The 23,369-nt window shown below is 46.3% G+C and overlaps 9 non-coding genes across 9 annotated transcripts; 4 read left to right on the top strand and 5 right to left on the bottom strand.

Moving 5' to 3' along the window:
* The first annotated feature begins 347 nt into the window (after positions 1–347).
* On the top strand, positions 348–421 carry trnai-aau (transfer RNA isoleucine (anticodon AAU)). The gene has a single exon. It is a non-coding gene; the product is annotated as a tRNA-Ile (tRNA).
* Positions 422–1,686: 1,265 nt separating this feature from the next.
* Positions 1,687–1,768, top strand: trnas-aga (transfer RNA serine (anticodon AGA)). The gene has a single exon. It is a non-coding gene; the product is annotated as a tRNA-Ser (tRNA).
* A 213-nt stretch (positions 1,769–1,981) lies between these two features.
* trnag-acc (transfer RNA glycine (anticodon ACC)) lies at positions 1,982–2,052 on the top strand. The gene has a single exon. It is a non-coding gene; the product is annotated as a tRNA-Gly (tRNA).
* Positions 2,053–5,321: 3,269 nt separating this feature from the next.
* Positions 5,322–5,395, bottom strand: trnai-aau (transfer RNA isoleucine (anticodon AAU)). The gene has a single exon. It is a non-coding gene; the product is annotated as a tRNA-Ile (tRNA).
* A 545-nt stretch (positions 5,396–5,940) lies between these two features.
* LOC138228159 (U4 spliceosomal RNA) lies at positions 5,941–6,082 on the bottom strand. Its single transcript, XR_011185245.1, has one exon. It is a non-coding gene; the product is annotated as a U4 spliceosomal RNA (small nuclear RNA).
* Positions 6,083–10,775: 4,693 nt separating this feature from the next.
* On the top strand, positions 10,776–10,848 carry trnar-acg (transfer RNA arginine (anticodon ACG)). Its single transcript has one exon. It is a non-coding gene; the product is annotated as a tRNA-Arg (tRNA).
* A 1,020-nt stretch (positions 10,849–11,868) lies between these two features.
* On the bottom strand, positions 11,869–12,010 carry LOC138228218 (U4 spliceosomal RNA). The gene has a single exon (XR_011185304.1). It is a non-coding gene; the product is annotated as a U4 spliceosomal RNA (small nuclear RNA).
* A 1,327-nt stretch (positions 12,011–13,337) lies between these two features.
* Positions 13,338–13,479, bottom strand: LOC138228160 (U4 spliceosomal RNA). The gene has a single exon (XR_011185246.1). It is a non-coding gene; the product is annotated as a U4 spliceosomal RNA (small nuclear RNA).
* A 230-nt stretch (positions 13,480–13,709) lies between these two features.
* LOC138228346 (U5 spliceosomal RNA) lies at positions 13,710–13,826 on the bottom strand. Its single transcript, XR_011185426.1, has one exon. It is a non-coding gene; the product is annotated as a U5 spliceosomal RNA (small nuclear RNA).
* Between the last annotated feature and the right edge of the window lie 9,543 nt (positions 13,827–23,369).

A 23,369-nucleotide genomic window follows, 5' to 3' on the forward strand; every position in this document is an offset into this window, starting at 1 on the left:
AGTGACGGAGATGCTGTGTTGTAAAAGGGCGCTGTCTTTTGGATGAGATGTAAAACCGAGGTCACAGCGCTCTGTGGTCATTCAAAATGACCACCAAAACCTTTGACAAAAGCTCTTGGTAATTGATGGTCTTCAATAATGCTTCTCCTTTAGGTACATTTTAAATCAGCTGAAAAATGCTGTGAAATGGGGGGGCACTTCAGGCCAGTGTAGGATTTGGGTTACAAGAACCATGAAACTGCACGAGAAAGCCCGTACACTGAATTACACGGCTTTCTATTCAAAGGAGGACAAAAGAAATTCCCTGAGTTCGATTTTTTGCAGCACAGAGAGGAGCGCTGTTGTGAGGCCGGTTAGCTCAGTTGGTTTGAGCGTGGTGCTAATAACGCCAAGGTCACGGGTTCGAGCCCCGTACTGGCCAGGTCCTTTTCTCCTCTCTTACCAAAGCTGTTAGGTTCCTTTCCGTGGTGAGAGGGGTTGTCATGCAACGCTGCCACATAGTGCCGACAGACAAGAGTGTTGCGGGAGAAAAGTGTTTGAAGATTTAAGAGTGTCTTAGGTGGAGCCAAAATCAAGTGTCACAAATACAAGTGGGAGGATTTCCAATGTTTAATATGGTAAAAATAAGCGGAAGTTATCTGCCGGTCCGGCACAGTCTGCCATGCTTTTGTCATATACTGTAAAGTGGTGTCGAACTGGGTGTCGAACTGGAGCCTCACCATTTGCATATGTGAGGCTCCAGTTATACATCGAGTGTCACATTAAATGACAAAAATGAAGAGAGTTAAAGCAGCTGGAGAGGTTTTCTTACAACTTTTGAGCTGACACAGTTTTGGAAAATGTTTCCTTCACGCTGCACTGTACAACATAGGCAGCCAAGAGTCTCCAAAACAAAACAGAATTGACAGATAGGAGAAAATTCCCACTCATCCTGAAGTTCCCAAAATCCAGCACTGAGCGTAAACAAAGTGTCTAAGTAGCGTGGGAATGCTAACCCTAACCCTAGCTGGAGTTTGAGCAATCCAGCACTGAGAGTAAAAAGATGAGTCAAAGTAACGTCTAATCGGATTAGTTTCCTTAGAGCTGGTTCAGAGTCTGCTCAAGAGTTTACCTTTCACACATGCGCAAAGAAGAATGTTGGGGGTGCACGCTTCAAGGTGCCTTACAGCTGTAGGGAGTGATTCGAGACGATTCGTGGCGTGTGCTCGTTCCCATATACCGTACGCCCCGGGGTGCAGTGCTAGGATGATGTACAATACCGCTTGGGCACGTAACGGCGTTATACGCAAAGTTTTCGTTTGTTCGTTTTGTTTTGCTCTGCTTTGCTTTGTTTTGCTTTCCATCGCGTTGGTAAGAGCGTAAATAAAAAGGCGATTCCTGCGTCTACCACTAATGTAAGAGCTATTTCAAGTGCGACGTGGTGCGGCTTTTCAAATGCTTGTGGGCATTTCTCTGTTGTTGATTCTTTTTTTGTGTGTAACAAAGTGGCATTTTCATGTCCGGACGGGGAGACTTTATCATTCCGACATGAAGCCACCCTTAAGTCCTCTGAGGTGTGTCTGTCTGCAAGGCTTGTATTTTGGAAATGTTTTTTTGAAACGGAGAACGACTTTGAAATAGGCTTCCGCCGGCGCCTCGCGTTCCAGGTAAGATTGTAGCAAGAACGCAGCGGCAGTGGGGTTTGCTGTAGTCGTGGCCGAGTGGTTAAGGCGATGGACTAGAAATCCATTGGGGTCTCCCCGCGCAGGTTCGAATCCTGCGGACTACGTTATCCGCCTCCAGTCGGTGTGTTTCGGCGCAAGCAAAGAAGCGCGCCTCTTTGCTGTTCCTGGTGGTTTTAAAACGCCCAATCGCTTGTACCCGCTGCCTTGGAAATAAGTTCTTCAGCGTCCGCGAATGGCATTTTGCAGCTGGAAGCAGATGTCGACGCGTTTTGCACAGAGCACCAAAAAAGCGTCTTTTTTGAAGGCCCAGGCACTGAGCATTGGTGGTTCAGTGGTAGAATTCTCGCCTACCACGCGGGAGGCTCGGGTTCGATTCCCGGCCAATGTAGTGGCTTTTGCGGCGAGCGGCTCCATCACTTGCAACTCGCAACTGAAAACCTACTGAAGCTAAGCAGGTGTGAGCCAGGTCAGTACCCGGATGAGGGTGAGCTACAGGGAAAAACAAAGCTTCCAGCTGGAAGCGGTGTTAATGGTGCGCTCACCCTGACGTCACCCTTAACGCTCACCCTGAGGTCTGTGTTGGTCCCAATGCCACAGCATAGTGACAGACAAGAGTGTTGCGGGAGAAGAGAAATGTGTTTGAAGATTTAAGAGTGTCTTAGGTGCAGCAGAAATAAAGTGTCACAAATGCAAGTGGTTGGATTTCCATTGTTTAATATGGTAAAAATAAGCTGAAGTTATCTACCGGTCCGGCACAGTCTGCCATGCTTTTGTCATATACTGTAAAGTGGTGTCGAACTGGTAGTGTTACATTAAATGACAAAAATGAAGAGAGTTAAAGCAGCTGGAGAGGTTTTCTTACAACTTTTGAGCTGACACAGTTTTGGAAAATGTTTCCTTCACGCTGCACTGTACCACATAGGCAGCCAAGAGTCTCCAAAACAAAACAGAATTGACAGTCATATAATGTCCATTAACCCCGGTTTTAAAAGCAGCATCATGTCTGCCATCATAAGAATATGAGTCCAATATTTTAGAATATAGTCAGAATGACTTCTAACCTTACCTGTGGCGTCTTTAATCCCTATTGCTCAATGCACGGTGAAAGCATTGCATACGTGTCTGACAATGAGGAATGACAGTCATTTGCCTGTTTCACAAATGATCGTATTTTACTAGAGATTCTGTTTGGGATTCAGCTGTGCATTCGGACAGCAATCCCTTTCAAGAAATGATACGTTCTGGATGAGGTCAAAGGTGCTGAAACGCTGTATTTAGGATGTTTGCAGTGATTGTGTCTCCTGCTTCAACGCAGTGATATATAGATGTGCTCCTGTAATTTATTGGTACATGCCCTGGGCAGTAAGCAGTCTGAGGATTTATTTCCAGACGGCATAGAGCAGTGAAGTAGTGAAGTAGTGCAACACACTTTATCATTATATTATTAGAACCTATTCTACTTAAATTATAACATTATACACAATTTGAGTTCATTTTAAAAATTAAAAGGTAATGAAAGGAATGCATATTAATGAGAAAGATAATACCGATATGCATGTGATAATCTTCCTTATATCATGTAGTGCGTCATTTTGACACTTTGTGGGCATGAAATACAAAGAAAATCATGTTCTATGGCACAAGATAAATACAAAACTTAAGCTTTTATTTTAATAAGATTTGTTTATAAAGCATAAGCAATCATTTATTACATTAATATATGTGAAAATAACATTTTAGCATCATATTATTACATACAGGTCTTTAGCTTCAACACAGTGATATATATATATATGCTCACTGATTTTTTGGTACATGCCCAGGTCAATAATCAGAATGAGGATTTATTTCCAGACGGGCTACAGGTAGTGTTGTGAAATACTTCAACACACTGGATCGCAGATTTAGACCCCCTGCACTCTTACTCCTTAAAAACCAAAGAAATGAAGATATGTAGCAATCACATTGTAACAGGGGTGACAGTGACTTAATGCTTATACTAGTGGACTTCTGGTACCTTTAGGGTACGGTGTTCCCTGAAGGGCTCTCAAACCCCGCATTTCAGATGCCTAGCTGTATCGCTGATCTATTCCACCTCAGAATCACTTTTAAACCTTACCTCTGGTATCTTTAATCCCTATTGCTCAACGCATGGTGAAAGTATTGCATAAATGTGTCTGAAAATGAGCAATGGGCACCTGAGAGACTCATTTGCCTGTTTCACAAATGATCATATTTGACTAGAGATTCTGTTTGGGATTCAGTTGTGCATTCTGACAGCAATCCCTTTCAAAAAACGATACATTCTGGATGAGGTCAAAGGTGCAGGAACACTGTATTTAGGATGTGTTTTAAAATCCATTGACTGATCCCCGAATCCTGAAGTTTCTTCGCATGATATCGGGCTTGCAACCACTTTCTGAAAAATGATGAAAAATGCCAAAAATGAAAAAAAAGTTATCAATTCTAGAGCCTAATTTATATCTCCAAATAATTTTATGTGCTTCAGAAGAGCCCAGGAAAGTTTTTTGCATACATGAAACCACGCCCGTTTGCACGTAAGCAGACATGGTTGCACACACGACTTCATGAAAGCACGCGTGCATGCGAAGTCATCCTGTTGAGCATTTGAAAAGCCGCAACACGCCGCACTTGAAATAGCTCTTACATTAGTGGTAGACGCAGGAATCGCCTTTTTATTTACGCTCTTACCAACGCGATGGAAAGCAAAACAAAGCAAAGCAGAGCAAAACAACGAACAAACAAAAACCCTCACGTCCCGCACTTGCAAATAACGCCATTACGTGCCCAAGCGGTATTGTACGTCATCCTAGCACTGCACCCCCGGTGTACGGTATATGGGAACGAGCACACGCCACGAATCGTCTCGAATCACTCCCTACAGCTGTAAGGCACCTTGAAGCGTGCACCCCCAACATTCTTCTTTGCGCATCTGTGAAAGGGAAATTCTTGAGCAAACTCTGAACCAGCTCTAAGGAAAATAATCAGATTAGACATTACTTTGACTCATCTTTTTACGCTCAGTGCTGGATTGCTCAAACTCCAGCTAGGGTTAGGGTTAGCATTCCCACGCTACTTAGACACTTTGTTTATGCTCAGTGCTTGATTTTGGGAACTTCAGGACGAGTGGGAATTTTCTCCTATCTGTCAATTCTGTTTTGTTTTGGAGACTCTTGGCTGCCTATGTTGTACAGTGCAGCGTGAAGGAAACATTTTCCAAAACTGTGTCAGCTCAAAAGTTGTAAGAAAACCTCTCCAGCTGCTTTAACTCTCTTGATTTTTGTCATTTAACGTGACACTCGATGTATAACTGGAGCCTCACATATGCAAATGGTGAGGCTCCAGTTCGACACCCAGTTCCACACCACTTTACAGTATATGACAAAAGCATAGCAGACTGTGCCGGACCGGCAGATAACTTCTGCTTATTTTTACCATATTAAACATTGGAAATCCTCCCACTTGCATTTGTGACACTTGATTTTGGCTCCACCTAAGACACTCTTAAATCATCAAACACTTTTCTCTTCTCCCGCAACACTCTTGTCTGTCGGCACTATGTGGCAGCGTTGCATGACAACCCATCTCACCACGGAAAGGAACCTAACAGCTTTGGTAAGAGGGGAGAAAAGGACCTGGCCCGTACGGGGCTCGAACCCACGACCTTGGCGTTATTAGCACCACACTCTAACCAACTGAGCTAACCAGCCTCACGACAATGGTCCTCTCTGTGCTGACACTGCTCATGATGTTTTCCGAGCCGAAACACAGTGCGTTTTTCCAAGCCATTTGACAAAGCCCGCCCACTGAAAACTGCAGCAGATCGTGTAAAGACGTTCAACTTTGTAATTACTGCACGCACAGGAAGCAGAATAAATTCCTCTTTTCAAACTGTCAAAGGTTTGCTTTGCGAACGCTGCAGGACATCGCACAATCTCTTTTGAACAGGGACAAACGATTTCTTATGGGGCGCAGTAAGTACAGAAGATTAAAAAGCTCCACTCATGCCGACGATGCAGCATGAAGAAGCGCAACCTAACGTTTGACAGACAAAGGCCGGGCGCCGCTACGAGCAATATGAAATCAAACTGACAGCACACAGCGTTTCGCGCTTACTCAAAAGTGATCTCGACAGACGCTGTTCTCTGCATAACGCTGAAAGAGCTAAAGAGCGTTTCTGTTGAGACGTAACAAGCTCGTTTCTTTTTACCATGATGTCACCATGACAAAATCTGTCTTTAAACACCTTGCTCAGTCTCTGACGAGACTGTCAAAAATTGCTTTCGCCGATTGTATTGCAAACCGGCGGAAGCGGGGTATTGGGAAAAGTTTTCAACTAGCAATAATCGCGCCTCGGCTAAACCTCACAGGCTACGATACTGCCACTGCGCAAAGCTGATGGTTGCCAGGCAACCGCGGGGATCCTACGGAAATCGTTATCGATCGTCTCATGGCATGTCGTTGCTGTAACGCTTCATATTTGTCCTCTTCTTCATCTAGCTTGAGGTTTTGAAGAATTTCATGACAGACAAGGGCTCCGTCGGGAACAAAGGGCGTTGTGAGAAAACCGTTGCTTATTTTCAGCAGCAGAAATACAACCCTTTAAATACAAGATGACAGAACAATGACGAAGGGCATGCCGGGAGGAACTCATGCACTACAGAGGAAAGGGGGCGGGCACGTACAGTTCACATTCAAGCCACAAGTACTCTTCTCGGATGTTGCACAAACAAATCCTAACGTCTTGAAAGCATTGCAGCATGTTTGTGTCCCACTTCCCGTGGCTGCAGGACGACTGACACGAACGGACAAACACAATCTGTGGCGTTTAGCGTGACATAGTCTTGCAGGCATCGTGCTGTCTCACTGCAATACTATACCGCTGGAGGAAACAGTCCATCTGGCCATGAAACTCATTTAAACGTCTAGCTACAGCAACTAACTATATCATGATTTATTCAGGATGTGTGGAATCAGCACGTCCCGGAGACAGCTTCCGAAATCGTGAGCATTCTCTGGTGGTAGGGGCGTTCAAGATGGCGCTCAGGTGGGAGGTAAAGTTTAGTGGTTGAGGAGTTTTTTTGAGTTTTTCATGACCTGAATGTTAATTTTTGCTTTTTTTGACTACAGAAAAATAAAGACTTAACACTACTTGTTTAAACTTCAGTTATAATTGAAAGAAAAAAAAACGATTTTTTTTAGGTTTAAGAATTTCGATATGAGTAACACTGGGAAAAGAAAAGAGAGTGCTGGGTCCTCGAAGGAGAAATCTAAGATACCTCAATCGTATATGTATAGCACTACAAGAAAATCGATGGAACTACAGGGAAAAGTGAAGCAGCTGGAGGGGACGTGGAAAGAGTGCTGGAGATGCGCTCGTACGGTAGAGCCGGAGTCCCTGCCCAGCACCCCTGTGAAAACCCCGGCGGCCAAGAGAGGAAGGGGTGACCTGACGCTGGAGGAGCTCCAAACCAACATCTTTAACATGATGGGTGAGCTGAAGGAAATGATTCGATTTAATACAGTCGCAATCGAAAGTCTTAAAAAGTCCATGGACTGTGTGTTTAAAGAGGTTGAAGACTTAAAGAGTGAAGTAAAAGTTCTTAAACAAGTAAATACCGAACAAGAAAAGCATATTAAAGAACTTGAATTGAAAGTGAACGATGTAGATAGATACTGTCGACGATGGAATTTAAAATTATTTGGAGTTAAAGAGGAACGTGATAAGGACCTTGTTGCAACAGTGAAGGGTATCTGTAAAAGGACCCTGCCGGACCAGGAGGACGTAATATCGGCCATTGACTTTGTTCACAGGCTCGGGAGAGCGAACATGTCTGGGCAAGTGCGCCCCAGATCGATTATAATACAGTTCACCAAGAGGACGGCGAGGGACATGCTGTGGCGAGCGGCGAGGGGGAATGAGTATTTGAATGGGAACAAACTGAGGTTTGCAGAGGAACTGTCTGCCGCGGGCAGGAGCACCAGGAACCAGCTGTGGCCCCAGGTTGAAGCTGCCAGAAGAGAGGGGAGGAGAGCCTACTTTGTGGGAGCGAGGGCCTTTGTGGACGGGAAGGAGATTTGCTCTCAGTGACTGCTCAGTTAATGATTATGTTTGGTTTTATTTGTTATACCAGTATATACTAGTGTTTCTTTAGTGTTAGTTTGGAATGCTGTAGTTAAGTGTTAAGGACTGTTATAGTTCTGGTTCTTTGAAAAACTCAATAGTTTAGACAGTCTTAGAGTTAGTTATTTGCTTTTGTGTATGTCTTTTTCATGAATGCCAGAGGTACTCGAAATGTTGTTAAAAGAAAAACGTTTTTTTTGTTTTGTAAAAAACTGTGCTGAGTTTTATTTTTTTACAGGAAACGCATGCATGTTGAAACTAAAGTTTATAATTGAGAAATATTAAAGCAAGGAAAATATGATACATGTAAAATATACAATTTGATCACATAATTACTTAATTACCTCTGGTAGTTAAATGTTTTTTTTTTCTGCTGCGTTTTTTTTCTCTTGTACATGACTCTGATCCTCTTGTTGTATTTGTATTTGTAAATTCTACATGTTTAATAAAAATAAAAAAAAAGCATTATAATCAAGTGCAGGAGCTGAGGGCTTTTGTTTTGTTTCGTTTTCCATGGCGTTCGTAAGCACGCAAATCAAAGGCAATTCTTGCGTCTAACACGAATGTAAATGCTTTTGAAAGTGCAGTGCAGGGAATGCGCCCTGCCCTACAAATAAAACAGGTCTACGGATCTGAAACCTGCTCCACGGAAAACAGTTCTGTTGCGCTTTTGATCAAAGGGAGATTCTCTGTTCTTACTTTTTGATGACATAACACCCAAAGGGGCTTCTTTGGAGCTGGATTCCAACCAACATCCTAAAGTTTCTTGGCGGTATCCTTTACAGTCCTCTGTTCGGTCGACAAGGAACAGAAGGGGGCAGCTTTCCTCAACATACAGCGCAATGTACTGTAGTGTTCCCCTTCATTGAATTCGCAGTTCTGCATCAGACCTCTAACTCGTTTCCTTAGCTTGGATTTAAGCCACGAAGCAGGCTTCTACTGTATAAACGTCTAGAGGAATCACAAACTATTTGAGAGGCCATCATCCCAGGGGGAACTGACAAAGTCTATCCCTAAACACCTAGCGCAGTCTCTCGAGAGACTGTCAAAAATCGCTTTCTCCGTTTGTGCTGCAAGTAAGTGAAAACGCGGTCTCAACCCAGAGCCACTTGGCAGCAGCGGCACGTAAATACTGTTACTGCCACTGCTCGATACCGACGTTAGCTTACTATACCATGTTCAGCCACCGCTAGAAAATGTAAGGCTCTAGTACTGGAGCAAACAAAGGGAGGGCCAACGTCGAACGGGCACACGTAGAGAGCAACGAAGATGGGACTCAAACCCATGCGTGCAGAGCACAATGGATTAGCAGTCCATCGCCTTAACCACTCAGCCACCTCGTCGACAAAACTGAGCTGTCCAGACATGGGTTGGCGCGCTCCAGATGATCTTTTTCTTTTTTTTCCCTCGTACTCGAGGGTCCTTTTCCTGTTCCACATGCGATTTCAACATTTTCCTTGGGAGATGTCAAGCCAGCAAGCCACTGCTGTGGTTCAGTGGCCAGTGTGGAGTTCAGTGGCCCTGTTGTACACAGAAAGCACATTGAGCTCCTTGGACATGAAAAGTTCCAGATAAAAGCCATTTGTCATCCTTTCTCTTGGTGTCGATGTTGCTATTGTATGTAAAGGTGGCAACTTGCTCAGCGAGCAGGCGGAGCACACACCGAATGCAGATGTGTCTGAGTGGTGTGTCCAAGTGGCTGCAAAAGGACAAGACTCCCGGGGCACCGTGGCTTAGTTGGTTAAAGCGCTTGTCTCTTAAACAGGAGATCCTGGGTCCGAATCCCAGTGGTGCCTTCTTTGTTCTGTCTTCTCGAACAGAACTGGTCCTTACAGACAACCGCCTATGGCTAGACTTAATTAGATGCAAGTATTCATTTCCTGTCTTTAACGCGACTTGTTTTTCTTAAAATGGATGGAACTTGCAAAACATGAAATACAAACATTGCTAATCAGCGCTAGCGGCTGGCAAAAAAAAAGAAGTCAGCAATGTTTTTTTTCTTTAACCTTAACCCTGCTAATGGAGAAGAGTTAAACGACCGAGTCTATGCAGCTTAAACGGTGCTCACGTCGGGTTCTTAGCTGAAACGGTGGTAAATCACGCTCACCGCAGTCCTTAATCTTTTAAAAGGATACAAAATTGAACCTAGTCGCCACATCACATACATCCTGTTCAACGATAAAAAGGTGACATCTATCCTCGATCCAGAGTAAATCTCACGTTGAGGGCATATTTTTTTCCACTTTACCATGAGTCAGGCTCAGCTGCACAGAGGCGAGAGCAGAGCAATGAGGTCACGGGGACAGGGGAGTCACACGCTGGCGGTTTAAACACGCGGAAGAAAACTGAGGGATCCACAGTATGTGGACCCTCCGTGCGCCATCAGTCCGCACTCCGGACTCTGAATCCTGCCATCCAAGTTAAGATCTCGGCGGAACCTGAGGCGCAGTTCCTTCTTAAAACGTAATCTGGTGAGCATTTCTAGAATCGTACTTGTATAGATGCAGCCCTTAATGTGTTGCTAGGTTAAAATTGATGACTTCTTGAACTTCAGTAGGCAACTGCCCTCTTGATTTCGGATTTAATTTCTTTATTACAGGGGCGCTTTTATGAAGACAGAGTCATGTTCAGGTACTTTGCTTGATGGAGGAAGCATATTTCGGACTCTGTGATCTGCTCACCTGGAAAGGTCTGCTGTACTACTACAAGAGAGAAGTAGAGTCTGGAAGAATGGACAATTTTATGATGCTTTGGAAGATAATGTTTTTTTTTCTTTGAAATCGAAATGAATCAGAATATCAGTGCAAAAGACAAACTCTTGGTTTGGTTTAAAGAGATATGGTTTTAAAACAGACAAAATGTAGAAAACAGGTGTTTCTCACTTTTGGAAAAGAATGGACCGGGGGTAATATTTTACTAGTTGCAGTGCTGATCTCACTGGGTTACAGTCCTGCAGTGTCACACCAGGGCCAGTGGCGCAATGGATAACGCGTCTGACTACGGCTCAGGAGATTGCAGGTTCGACTCCTGCCTGGCTCGGGTCGTTTTTAAACGCATCGGGCTACTCCCTAAGTAGTCTGTGCTACTTACTGCATTGTAATCGAACCCAGTAAGAGATTTCCTTCATGTAAATGAACTGCACCTGACAGCTTTAGAAAAACACCTGGGCTCAGTACGGTGCTGAGAGCTCAGCGTTGCTGTTCTAATTAGCACGCACTGCATCGACTATGAGCCCGAACTTTTCAATTATTCCGATCAGTAAGTCAACACGTAGTCCACATGAACGGTAGAAATATTCTCTTGTCTGTCTCTTGTTTGTATAGAACTGAATGTCCCTGACAATGTACTGTTAGTTTTAATTGAAGAACGGCATTTGTGTTCAAATATACCAGACAAGTTTATGTAACTGCTCATGCGACACTCAGTTGTAATTAGTCAAGAAATAAAGTCGAACAACAGCTGCGAGTTTGATTGTGAACGTATGAGATTGCAGCGCTTTTTACTTCCATTGACAAATGATAGATATTCGAAGAGAGATCCTTCAGACCAGCAAGCAAACCCACGGCTATTTCGGTTTTCTATCTAGGCAACGTTGGTGTCTGCAATAGCATACATGAAAGCGTGATGCAGGGTGAGCGCCCCCCCACCGGCACCATTAACACCGCTTCCAGCTGGAAACTTTGTTTTTCCCTGTAGCTCACCCTCATCCGGGTACTGACCTGGCTAACAAATGCTTTGCTTCAGTGGGTTTTCAGTTGCGAGTTGCAAGGGGATGCAAGTGATGGAGCCGCTCGCTGCAAAAGCTACTGCTTTGGCTGGGAATCGAACCAGAGCCTCCCACATGGTAAGCGAGAATTCTACCACTGAACCACCAATGCTCAGTACCCAGGCCTTCAAAAAAGACGCTTTTTTGGTGCTCTGTTAAAAAAGCGTCGACATTACCTCTTTCAAAAGGCTTCACTTTCCTAGTCACATTACAAGGCTCATTGAACCCGGGCTGTTTCCTCCAGCGGTATAGTATTGCAGTTAGACAGCACGATGCCTGCAAGACTATGTCACGCTCTGACGAGACTGTCAAAAATTGCTTTCGCCGATTGTATTGCAAACCGGCGGAAGCGGGGTATTGGGAAAAGTTTTCAACTAGCAATAATCGCGCCTCGGCTAAACCTCACAGGCTACGATACTGCCAATGCGCAAAGCTGACGGTTGCCAGGCAACCGCGGGGATCCTATGGAAATCGTCATCAATCGTCTCATGGCATGTCGTTGCTGTAACGCTTCATATTTGTCGTCTTCTTCTAGCTTGAGGTTTTGAAGAATGTCATGACAGACAAGGGCTCCGTCGGGAACAAAGGGCGTTGTGAGAAAACCGTTGCTTATTTTCAGCAGCAGAAATACAACCCTTTAAATACAAGATGACAGAACAATGACGAAGGGCATGCCGGGAGGAACTCATGCACTACAGAGGAAAGGGGGTGGGCACGTACAGTTCACATTCAAGCCACAAGTACTCTTCTCGGATGTTGCACAAACAAATCCTAACGTCCTGAAAGCATTGCAGCATGTTTGTGTCCCACTTCCCGTGGCTGCAGGACGACTGACACGAAGGGACAAACACAATCTGTGGCGTTTAGCGTGACATAGTCTTGCAGGCATCGTGCTGTCTCACTGCAATACTATACCGCTGGAGGAAACAGCCCGGGTTCGATGAGCATTGGAATGTGACTAGGAAAGTGAAGCCTTTTGAAAGAGGTAAAGCACTGCACAACGGAACTGAGGGAGAATCTTACAGGGGATTCTGAGCGGTGTCTGCATACACGCAGTCCGATACGGGTGCTGAAAGCTTGAGCTACTCTCAATGTCATGCTGCCTTTCCTCGGAGTAAATCTGTTACATTGAAAGAATGCTTCTGGCAGGTTCAAAAAGGGACCTTTGTTAATTGGAGAAATCAATGATTTCGAATGAATTCTGTATGCGTTAAAAGACAGCTATACACAGAAAACATGCAGGACACTGCTCATGATGTTTCCCGAGCCGAAACACAGTGCGTTTTTCCAAGCCATCTGACAAAGCCCGCCCACTGAAAACTGCAGCAGATCGTGTAAAGACGTTCAACTTTGTAACTACTGCACGCACAGGAAGCAGAATAAATTCCTCTTTTCAAACTGTCAAAGGTTTGCTTTGCGAACGCTGCAGGACATCGCACAATCTCTTTTGAACGGGGACAAACAATTTCTTATGGGGCGCAGTAAGTACAGACGTTTAAAAAGCTCCACTCATGCCGACGATGCAGCATGAAGAAGCGCAACCTAACGTTTGACAGACAAAGGCCGGGCGCCGCTATGAGCAATATGAAATCAAACTGACAGCACACGGCGTTTCGCGCTGACTCAAAAGTGATCTCGACAGACGCTGTTCTCTGCATAACGCTGAAAGAGCTAAAGAGCGTTTCTGTTGAGACGTAACAAGCTTGTTTCTTTCTACCATGATGTTACCATGACAAAATCTGTCTTTAAACACCTTGCTCAGTCTCTGACGAGACTGTCAAAAATTGCTTTCGCCGATTGTATTGCAAACCGGCGGAAGCGGGGTATTGGGAAAAGTTTTCAACTAGCAATAATCGCGCCTCGGCTAAACCTCACAGGCTACGATACTGCCACTGCGCAAAGCTGACGGTTGCCAGGCAACCGCGGGGATCCTATGGAAATCGTTGTCAATCGTCTCATGGCATGTCGTTGCTGTAACGCTTCATATTTGCGGCCGGACACTTCCCGCCTCCCAAAGAAAAGAGCGCCAATCAGACAGGCGGAGACCGAGGACTCGCAGAGCAGACGGCCACAGTCGCCGTAATAAGAGCGATTGTGAGCGGTTTTGTTTTCTCTCTTTGACCAGCCCAGCTGCGCCCCACCCGAAGGCAGGGAAGCACAAAAATTGTATGGAACTCATTCATGCTCCTCTCCATGGAAATCTTTAGTAAAAGGCAAAAGATTTGTACGAGATGAAGAGAAACCAGAGTGCGTGGCTGGACAGCTGCAGGAGCCCAGGCCGCCTTCAAGGCCTCTGCCCTGCCGGTCGTGGTTGGTAATGCACCTGGCCTTACAAACGAGCCAGTGGGGCCCGTTCAGCTCCGGGCTCATCGCCTGTGGCTCTCGGTTACCTGGCAGGGGAGATACCTTGATCAGCCTGTAGTTGGAGTAGTTGGATTGTTTTCTTGTTTTGTGGAAGCAGTGTTTGTTTTGCAGTTTGAGATGGCAACCTTTGGATCCCGCAAGAATGCTGTACGTTTTGAGCTTTTGGGTGACCTCTTCATAGATAGATAGATAGATAGATACTTTATTGATCCCGTGAGGGAAATTGCAGTGCAACAGCAGCTTAACACACACAACACAGCCACAGTGTAACGAATTATATACTAATAGTACAATACATACAATACAATACAAGAGTTACTCACAGTCCGGACACACAAGAGGAAACTAGAACAGAACAGTACACAGAAAATCGTATCACACGTATGAATATAAATATAGATGTAACCATAGATATAAATATAAATATAAATGTATTGCACAGGTCCCTGGCATATATTGCACAAAAGTGGTTGTAAACGGGAAAAAGAAAAAGAAAAAGAAAGAGAACAGATGTAGCAGTATATGTGTATATGCGTTTAGTCCAGAAACAGGTCACTGTCGCTGTTGCTTCTGCCAAGACGCAAGGTGGATGCGTTGTACAGTCTTATGGCAGACGGCAAGAATGACCTCCTGTAGCGCTCCCTGTCGCACCGTGGGTGAATCAGTCTATTGCTGAACATGCTCTTCATTCCTGCAAGCCTGTCATAGAGGGGATGGGAGAAGTTGTCCATGATGGCCTCCAGTTTGGACATCATTCTCCTCTCAGCCACTACCTCCAAGGGGTCCAGGTCAGACCCAATGACAGAGCTCGCTCTCCTGATGAGCTTGTTCAGCCTTTTGGAATCTACTGCTCTAATCCCAGAGCCCCAGCACACCACTGCGTAGAAAATGGCACTCGCTACCACCGACTGATAAAACATGTGTAGCATCTTACTACACACATTGAAGGACCTGAGCCTCCTCAAGAAGTAAAGTCGGCTCTGTCCGTTCTTATAGATGGCCTCGATGTTCTTAGACCATTCCAGTCTATCGTCGATGTGCACTCCCAGGTACTTGTACGAGTCCACCATCTCCACGCCACTCCCATGGATGTAGACAGGAGTAGGTTTGACCTTTTTCCTCCTGAAATCTACCACCAGTTCCTTTGTCTTTGTAACATTCAGTTCCAAGTGGTTCACCCCACACCACTCCACAAAGCTGCTGACCAGTCCTCTGTACTCCTCCTCCTGCTCACCCTTGATACACCCCACAATCGCAGAGTCATCTGAGAACTTTTGCAGGTGGCATGACTTTGAGTTGTACTTAAAGTCCGAAGTATAGAGGGTGAAGAGGAATGGAGAAAGAACTGTCCCTTGAGGTGCCCCTGTGTTACTCACTACCAGTTCAGACACGCAGTTCTGAAGTCTCACAGACTGTGGTCTGCCCGTCAGGTAGTCAGTGATCCACGAGGTCATGGAGGCATCGACTTGCATCTCCTCCAGCTTCCTCCTTAGAAGTAAGGGCTGGATGGTATTGAAGGCACTGGAGAAGTCGAAAAACATGATCCTTACAGTGTTGCCAGCCCTGTCCAGGTGTGAGTAGGCCCTTTGCAGCATGTAGATGATCGCATCCTCCACACCAACACTGGGCTGGTAGGCAAACTGTAGGGTGTCCAGTGATGAGCTGACCATGGGTCTCAGGTGGGATAAGACCAGTCTCTCCAGTGTCTTCATGATGTGAGAAGTCAGTGCAACTGGTCTGTAGTCGTTGAGGACAGAGGGGCGCCCTTTCTTTGGTACCGGGACCAGGCATGATGTCTTCCAGAGCACCGGGACTCTCTCCAAGCGCAGGCTCAGGTTGAACAGTCGCTGGAGCACTCCGCTCAGCTGATCAGCACAGGCCCTCAGAACTCTGGGACAGATGTTATCTGGTCCTGTGGCCTTACCCCCGTGCAGCCTCTTCAGCTCCTTCTTCACCTGGTCAGCTGTGATGGTCAGCCTGGCCCGGGGGATGATGCTCATAGTGCTTTCAGTGCCGGAGGTGTTAATGGCAGAGGTGTTGGAGAGTGGCAGCTGTGGGGGATGGGTGGGTGAGCAGCCGTCGGGGGTTGTAGCTGTAGGCGGCCATGTTTGTGGTGGGATGGAGGAGGTGTTGGGCAGTTGCAGCTGTGAAGGGTTAGGGAGCGTGTGGCTGTGGGGGGATGGGTGTTGCGCCACAGAGGACCCAGAATCAAACCTGTTAAAGAACTGGTTCAACTTGTTGGCCATCTCCAGGTTCCCTTCTGTTGCAACCCCAGCCTGTTTGAAGCCAGTGATCTCTCTCATGCTGCTCCATACATCTCTCACCCTATTCCTTTGCAGCTTGTCCTCTACCTTCCTCCTGTAGGCATCCTTGCTCTCTCTTAACTTCTGCTTTAGCTCCCTCTGTACACGCTTGACCTCTTCCTTATCTCCCCTCCTAAAGGCTCTCTTCTTGTCATTCAGAAGAGCCTTCAGGTCGCTGGTGATCCAGGGTTTGTTATTTGAAAAGCAGTGTACGTCTTTGGTGGGGATGGTGTTGTCTACGCAGAAGTTAATATAGTCAGTGACACAGTCCACCATGCTGTCTATGTCCTCCCCATGTGGTTCGCACAGCACATCCCAGTTGGTGGCCTCCAAAGCACCACGTAGATCCTCCATAGCCTCCTGAGACCATCTCCTCACGGTCCTCATGGTCACAGGTTGGCGCTGGACAATAGGCTTGTATAGTGGTGTAAGCAAGACAAGGTTGTGATCTGATCTGCCAAGGGGGGGAAGGGCTGTGGAACTATATGCATCCTTAGCATTGGCATATAATAAGTCCAGTGTTTTGTTTTCCCTGGTCGGGCACTTAACAAACTGGTGGAAAGTAGGCAGAGTGGTGGAAATAGATACGTGGTTAAAGTCTCCTGAAATAGCTATAAAAGCGCTTGGGTGCTTTGTTTGTAGCCTGGCTGTGACTGTGTTTATGACGTCACACGCTACCTCTGCATTTGCCGTAGGTGGAATGTAAACAACAACAAAGATGGCGCATGTAAACTCCCGCGGCAGATAGTACGGACGCAGTCCTACGGCTACCAGTTCAATGTCCGGGTTACAGACGCGCTCCTTAACATGAATATGTCCAGGATTACACCATCTGTTGTTTACAAGCACCGCGAGCCCCCCTCCTTTCCTCTTACCGCTTTCGGTATTTCTGTCCGCCCGCACCGTCTGAAAGCCGCCGATGGTAACGTTCGAGTCCGGAATAAGTTCCTGCAGCCACGTCTCGGTGAAACACATGATACTGCATTCACGATACTCCCTCTGGCTTCTCACCAATGCTCCCAGTTCGTCCATCTTGTTCGCTAAGGACCGCACATTTCCCATGATGATCGAAGGAAGGTAGGGTTTAAATCTCCTTCTCTTCGCCTTTCGCGTCGCACCAGCCCTACAGCCTCGGCTTCTCCTCCTCAGCTCCTCCGGCACCGATGGCTTCTCTCCAGTGAGTAGAGGCGGACGCGCTAGCGCGATCAGCTGGTCCCGCGTGTAGACAATGCCTCTGTGGCTATCGGCATTGCAACTCGATAGCCACAGAGGTCCGAGTATCAGAAAAAACAAGAAAAAGTTTCTCAGCTTCCTAGTATCCATCATGTTGTGATCGCAAATCTAGTTGCCGGCAAAGGTATGAAGAAAAAACACTAACACACTAGCATTTACTAACTGAAAGAAACAAAAAGACAACAAAAAGACACGGAGCTGCTGTAGCAGGCTGCCACTAACATGGCGCCATCTTGAATTACTGGCGTATGCAGTAATTGGATCGTATGCAGTTCAGCAGAAAAGTGTTACAGAAGGAACTTGGCTTTGAACCTCGGCACTTGGATTTCATCTTCGCTCTCCCAGGTCAGAAAGCATCTGAGGTTGTTTTTGCTACCTATTCTCTGTTTGAACAATGTGTGGATGTGTTTGAGGCAAAAAGAGGGAAAGTTCCTGCCCTTGAGAAGATCATCTTGCAGCCTCTGACACGGAGAGAGAGGAAAACGGTGCATGTTGTTGTGTTCTCGGAACTGGCAAAGACGGAGGACATTCACACCTGGCTTAACCAGTACTGCATCGTCCACCATGGAACTGAGGTTAGAGATGTTGACGGTATAAAAACAGGAGCAAGGAAATTCGAGGTTTGCTTGCTACCGGACAATGTAAATGGAGGCTTAAGGCACCTGCCCTCTACAATCCGGCTGGGCGCCTGCAATGGCTATGTTTTTTATGTGGGACAACCAAAGGTGTGTCGGCGCTGTGGTGCTGTGGGACACCTGGCATCGTCCTGCACTGTGAAATGCTGCAAGACCTGTGGCAAACAGGGACATTTAGCCTCTGACTGTTCAATGCTGCCAAAGTGCAATTTATGTGGCTCGGAAGGACACGTTTTTAAGAACTGCCCTCACGCCTACGCCAATAAACTCAAAATGAGAAAGGATGAGGCAGTGCTTGTTTCAGCCAAACCGGCCCGAAAAGCCAAAGCAAACAACAAGTCAAACAAAGAACCCTTGTTGGACAAAGAGTCTCAGGCTCCAGCCAGGATCAGTCCTGCTGTGGCGCTGGGGCCGGTGGAAGAGAAATCCACTACGCCCCCACAACCGCAGACTGCACCAGACAAGCACGAGGGTTTGAAAACCCCCGAGAACAGCGAGGACCCCTCCCCCATTCCTGCTCCTCAGAACGAGGGCCAGTGTGGGGCCCCCCGGTGGAGCGGGTCCAGCGAGGAGACCCAGGATTCAGCGGAGCTGCTTTTCTCAGACTCTGCAAGTGCTACAGATGCCCTCCTCTCCTCCATCCAGTCCATCACGGAGGATCTGCAGCAGCTGGTGGGTGAGGGGGAAGAGGAGACTGGTGCATTGGCTGCACCCCTTTCCCCTCAGTGCTCCCAGGAGCTGGACTTGAGGAAAAGGAAAAATGACTCTGTTTTCTCCCCGAGCGAGGAGGAAGGAGAGCATGGCGATGGGGACAGCTGGAACCCCTCCACCCCTCCCTCTACCCCCTTCCTTGAAATGGACTCCGTGAATGCTTTTACTGCTGCCACCCTGATGAAGGCTCATTCAGAGGATGGCTGGCAGGAAATTGGTAAGAAGAAAAAGAAAAAGAAGAAGGTAACTAGTGAGACAGAAAAGACTTTAAACTCTCAGACACATATAGATGTATATATCCCACAACAGCAGGATATACATGGTCAGGGAGGAATAGCAGCTCCAGAATTGACTATTGCTTTGTCTCAGAGAGAGTGAAAGTTGTTGGGGTCACTCTTCAGCCTGTCTTCTTCTCAGATCATCAGGCTTTAGGGTGTAGAGTGGAACTCCAGGGCGGGACTGTTTTTGGCCCAGGCCTCTGGAAACTCAACACAAAGCTGCTAGAGAACGAGGGGGTAGTATCCCGCTACAAGGAGAAACTATCACAGTGGCTGTCCTTGCAGTGTCTGTACGGGTCAGTAGGAGAGTGGTGGGAGGAGGTGAAGGTGAGGACAAAGGCCTTTTTCATGGCTGAGGGAAGGAAGGCTGCTGCCAGACGGAGAGGAGTGCTAGTCAGGAAACAGAGGCAGCTGCAGCGTCTCTACACGATGCTGCACAGTGGCTTCGATGTGCTCGAGGATATCGCCCTTTTAAAAAAGGACATCCGGAGCATAGCCGAAGAAAGTAGTCGAGGAGTGCTGTTAAGAAGCAGAGTGCAGTTCTTGGAAGAAAATGAGAAGTGTACTCGCTTCTTTTTCAGGAAAGTGGTAGGCTCCAAGTCTGTCATGGAAAGTGTAGTTGATGAGGAGGGACGAGAGAGAACAGAGCCGAGTGCTATTCTCTCCTGCACCGAGGCCTTCTACTCAAGACTGTACAGCTCTACAGAGGTAAAGGATGAAGAAATTCATTTTTTTACCTCAAAGCTAGAAAACGTTTTGAGTGAAGAAGATAGGGAAGTACTTGAGAGGGATTTGACAGTAGAAGAGCTGAGACAGGCTATGGAGAGCTTACAGCAGGGGAAAACTCCGGGTGCTGACGGGCTCCCTAAAGAATTTTATTGCACCTTTTGGGATCTGCTTCAGGATCCGCTACTGCTCCTATTCGTGGAAAGCTATAAGACAGAATTGCTGCCTGACTCCTTAAGAGAAGGCACTATCTCTCTCTTGTTTAAGAAAGGAGCAAAGAATAACATAAAGAACTGGAGACCCCTCAGCCTGTTAGGCGTGGACACTAAGATCCTCTCCAAAGCCCTTTTCCTGCGCCTACAAAATGTTGTGGCCTCACTGGTAGGGAAAGAACAGACTTGTGGGATAGCAGGACGCCTGATGAGCGACAACCTGGCCTTGTTGAGGGATGTCTGTCTGTACTCAGAGGATCGCTCCCTCCCTCTGTGCATTTTAAGTGTAGACCTAGAAAAGGCCTTTGACCGGTAGGCGGTGCGTGATTGGTTGACCGACAGGGGCACTCGTGGTCCATTGGTCTGTCGTAGAAAGACTTACTGTAAACGTCTTTACTGTGCCCGTTGTAGATATTGAATTTTGCCACTGAAGGGAAATCTTAGTACCTGAGCATAAAAAGAATAGGAGCATACTGTAACGCGTGTGAAGGCCATAAACGATATTAATTTTGGAACGTAAACATACAGTATATAGCTGGTCTTGGTACTTTAAAGAAAAAAATACACACCAGTATTCCATTTCTCCCTAACCATTGTAAGCTTCGAAGTCTTTAACTAACGTGATACCGGAGTCAACAAGCATACTTTTAGAATTTGATTAAAAGGGAATATAATATGGAATCACGTATCTCAAGAAATTAATAACGATATAATTATATTCATGTTGCAAAAGAACTGCAACGGACATAAAAACTCCCTTGCTTTTAACAGAGCGTTCCATAATTTCTAACTACGAAAATGCCAGGTGAAAGGATTTGTAAACATATTTTGTTAAAGCAAGTCAGTTTTTTCCGCAACACATAAAATACATTTTTCCAAGAAAGTTTAGCCTTTGTCACTAATGAAACCACTAAATAAAGACATAAATATAGAAATCTTAAGATTTGTTTTATTTAATGTTGGTAGCAGGATGAACTGTCAGAGTGTATATTTTGTCACAAAGTTGCTGCAAGATGTTAACAGTGAAAAAGGTATTTAGAAATGAGTTATTTCAAGATGAAAAAGAAAACATACACGAAACATGGTTTCATAACGACCAGAATCGGTCTTGAGATATTTTTAACTTGATTTACAGTATTTGAGAGGTATGTCTTAACACCGATACTACAGTGCTTAAGTACTGCTCACGTATATGTTTCTAGGTTTATATTATGCATTTCATACGGTCAAATTACTTTTGAGCAACTAATAAGAAGCGCGAAACGGTATGCGTTTTAGTTTCGTTTTGTGCTGGGACCCGTGGATTGATTAGAGATATCAAGTACATACAAGTCATTTTTTAAATGTTGTAGTTCGTCTTGAAAAAATGTTACGAGTACATCATCTATCAACAATTACACAGGTTCTGTTTCCATATTGCGGATTTTGGTTAGGTATTATCAAATCCAGTGGCGCTGTGTGTTAGTTTACTGAGTCTCATGTCACATGGTCTGTGATTGAAACCTGTAAAACCGGTTTAATTCGTCACAGCCAGCACTCTTCAGGTGTGAGGGTCTTCTGCTCAGAATGAAACGCTAAAATGTTTGTGTTTATTCTAATGGTAGTGGGGGCAGGGTGTGTGGGAACAGGTTTGGTTGAAATTGCATTGGACATCTATGTTCTTCACACCTGAAACATTTTCTCTGAAAGCATTTTCTTCGCAGTTTAACCGATCTTGTTACAGCATGTTACAGTTTACTATTATTAACCATATTAATTTTAAGTGCATTAAAGTGAATGTAAAATCTTGTAAAAATATATTTTCATTGTTCAAATATACATTAAGTCTGACTATCATATAATAAGTTAAATACAAAACTAAAGATAAAATAGGGTTAAATATAATTCAAAATATTTTGCTAACAATGTTAACTGTTTATGAATAATAAAATGTATTAACTAAGGAGTAGGATGGCACAGTTGTTAGTATGTTTTTTGTTTTGTTTCTTTTTCATAAATACAACAGTAGTACCTGATGTCTCAGTGGCTTTCAAAATTAAATTATGCATGCAAACCTGTGAACTTGAAAGATAACTAAGATATCCATCCATTATATTCCATAATATCCATGAAATATATGGCGCTGAAATATGTGTGACGCAGTGGTGGCCTGACACGGTGAGGTGCCCTGGCAGCTGTGTGATGCAGTGGTGGTCGGGTATGTAGAGGTGCACTGGCAGCTGTGTGTTGTGACGCAGTGGTGGCCTGGCACGGTGAGGTGCGCTGGCAGCTGTGTGATGCAGTGGTGGTCGGGTATGTAGAGGTGCACTGGCAGCTGTGTGTTGTGACGCAGTGGTGGCCTGGCACGGTGAGGTGCGCTGGCAGCTGTGTGATGCAGTGGTGGTCGGGTATGTAGAGGTGCACTGGCAGCTGTGTGTTGTGACGCAGTGGTGGCCTGGCACGGTGAGGTGCGCTGGAGCTGTGTGATGCAGTGGTGGTCGGGTATGTAGAGGTGCACTGGCAGCTGTGTGTTGTGACGCAGTGGTGGCCTGGCACGGTGACGTGCGCTGGAGCTGTGTGATGCAGTGGTGGTCGGGTATGTAGAGGTGCACTGGCAGCTGTGTGTTGTGACGCAGTGGTGGCCTGGCACGGTGAGGTGCGCTGGAGCTGTGTGATGCAGTGGTGGTCGGGTATGTAGAGGTGCACTGGCAGCTGTGTGTTGTGACGCAGTGGTGGCCTGGCACGGTGAGGTGCGCTGGAGCTGTGTGATGCAGTGGTGGTCGGGTATGTAGAGGTGCACTGGCAGCTGTGTGTTGTGACGCAGTGGTGGCCTGGCACGGTGAGGTGCGCTGGCAGCTGTGTGATGCAGTGGTGGTCGGGTATGTAGAGGTGCACTGGCAGCTGTGTGTTGTGACGCAGTGGTGGCCAGGCACGGTGAGGTGCGCTGGCAGCTGTGTGATGCAGTGGTGGTCGGGTATGTAGAGGTGCACTGGCAGCTGTGTGTTGTGACACAGTGGTGGCCTGGCACGGTGAGGTGCGCTGGCAGCTGTGTGATGCAGTGGTGGTCGGGTATGTAGAGGTGCACTGGCAGCTGTGTGTTGTGACGCAGTGGTGGCCTGGCACGGTGAGGTGCGCTGGCAGCTGTGTGATGCAGTGGTGGTCGGGTATGTAGAGGTGCACTGGCAGCTGTGTGTTGTGACACAGTGGTGGCCTGGCACGGTGAGGTGCGCTGGCAGCTGTGTGATGCAGTGGTGGTCGGGTATGTAGAGGTGCACTGGCAGCTGTGTGTTGTGACGCAGTGGTGGCCTGGCACGGTGAGGTGCCCTGGCAGCTGTATGATGCAGTGGTGGCCT

This window comes from Lepisosteus oculatus, unplaced genomic scaffold (assembly GCF_040954835.1).
Source record: "Lepisosteus oculatus isolate fLepOcu1 unplaced genomic scaffold, fLepOcu1.hap2 HAP2_SCAFFOLD_40, whole genome shotgun sequence".
NCBI lineage: Eukaryota > Metazoa > Chordata > Actinopteri > Semionotiformes > Lepisosteidae > Lepisosteus > Lepisosteus oculatus.